General features: G+C 47.6%; 1 long non-coding RNA gene across 1 annotated transcript in view; it reads left to right on the top strand.

The window, feature by feature from the left end:
- Positions 1–15: 15 nt before the first annotated feature.
- The window catches only part of LOC107184453, a 9,803-nt gene continuing 7,858 nt past the window's right edge, over positions 16–1,960 (top strand). Inside the window, exon 1 of the long non-coding RNA XR_001515305.1 lies at positions 16–445. This is a non-coding gene — a long non-coding RNA (uncharacterized LOC107184453). The remainder of the gene's footprint in view (positions 446–1,960) is intronic.

Below are 1,960 nucleotides of genomic sequence, written 5' to 3'. Positions count from 1 at the left end.
GGTGAGCGGGGGGGGGGGGCTTTAAAGGGCCTGAGCCGGGCTGGGGCTCCCCAAACAGAGTGAGTGAGGGCGGCCGCCTCCACGCAGGTTCCCTCCTGCTTCTCGTGTCTCCCGGAGTCGTTCTGTGGGTTTGCTGCCTCTATTCGCCCCGAGTATCTCTATTCCTCTGTCTACGTCTCCGTCTCTGCCTCTGTTTTTCTATTTCTTGGTCTCCCGGGGTCGCCCTGTTCCTCTGAATCGTTGCCTCCATGTCTTTCTCCATCATGGTCTCCCTCTGAGCCTCTTTCTGTCCAGTCTCTGTGTCTCTGCCGCGGCCTAAGTCTCCCTCTGTGTGTCTGTTTCACTCTCTTTAAGCCACTCAGCCCGTGGATCTGTGCATACGCCCGGACTGGATCCCATCCTCACTCCCTTGTATAACCGGAAAACTCCTATTCGTCCATCAGTGGTGAGTTCGAATGTACCCTCCACCAGGAAGCCTTCCCTGATTCGCCCAAACTGAGCCTTTACTTTCTGGATGACCCCAGACCCCAGCTTCTCCTGGTTGGGCCCTGTCCCTGGCACAGCTCTGATCACCACCCCTCCGTATACATCTCGCTGGGCAGTTCCATGTAGGTCAGTGCGCCCGAAAACCTGTTTACTGTGTATTTCCAGTGCCTAGAACAGTGCCAGAGGTCGTGGGTGCAACATGCATTTTTCACTGCCATATAGTACTCATTCGAATAAGTACACCATTGACTACTCACCTATTCTTCAGTTGGTGGACATTAAAATTTCACTTTGGGTTTGTTACAACCAAAGATTTTAGGACCATTCTCAGAAATACAGGCTGGTGAACATGGGTAAGGGTGGCTGATCATAGGACACCCACATGCGCAGCTTCGCAAGATAACATCCAATTGCCTTTCCATGTTGCTCCAGCAGTTTACATCGAACCACCACCATGTACGCATTCGGTTGCTACACGTTCTTGCGAACACTTGGAATTGTCCAGTTTTTTAATTGTGCCAAAGTGGAGGGTGAAGTGGTACTTCTTGTTGGTTTTGATTTGCTCTCTGATTGTTCATGAGGTGGGACTTTATATGTAATTATTGGTTTCTTCTTAGGGTGAAAGAAATGCCTGTCCAAGTATTTCATCCATTTTTAAATTTTTTTAAAATATATTTTATTGATTTTTTACAGAGAGGAAGGGAGAGAGATAGAGAGTTAGAAACATCAATGAGAGAGAAACATCAATCAGCTGCCTCCTGCATATCTCCCACTGGGGATGTGCCCGCAACCCAGGTACATGCCCTTGACCGGAATCGAACCTGGGACCTTTCAGTCCGCAGACCGACGCTCTATCCACCGAGCCAAACAGGTTTCGGCCCATTTTTAAATTTTGACCCCTTTTATTTTTTTTTTTTTGGTGATTCTTTATACATATTAGATACAAATCCTTTGTTGGTTTCATGTGTTGTAAAAATTCTTCAACTTCGGGGCTTTTTTTTCATTCTATTAATGGTGTCATTTTCTGAACAGCAGCTCTTAACTTTTTTAAATCCTCACCCAAGGATATGCTTTCTTTTTGTTTTTAGAGAGAGGGGAAGAGAGAGAAACATCTATGTGAAAGAGAAACATTGAGTGATTGCCTCCCATTGGTGTGCCTACCAGGGATCGTACTTCCAACCTAGGTATGTGCCTTGGCCAGGAGTAGAACCTGCAATTTTTTTTGGTGTATGGGACAGTGCTCCAGCCAACTGAGCCACCTGGCCAGGGCAGAAGCTCTTCATTTTTTAAAAAGTGATTTTAGCCCTGACCGGTTTGGCTCAGTGGATGGAGTGTTGGCCTGCAGACTGAGGGGTCCCAGGATCGATTCCAGTCAGGGACATATACCTTGGTTGCGGACACATCCCCAGTGGGAGGTGTGCAGGAGACAGCTGATTGATGTTTCTCTCTCATAGATGTTTCTAGTTCCCCGTCC

This window comes from Myotis davidii, unplaced genomic scaffold (genome assembly GCF_000327345.1).
Source record: "Myotis davidii unplaced genomic scaffold, ASM32734v1 scaffold306, whole genome shotgun sequence".
In the NCBI taxonomy this organism is placed as follows: Eukaryota; Metazoa; Chordata; class Mammalia; order Chiroptera; family Vespertilionidae; genus Myotis; species Myotis davidii.
This window is presented reverse-complemented; position numbering and strand designations above follow the sequence as displayed.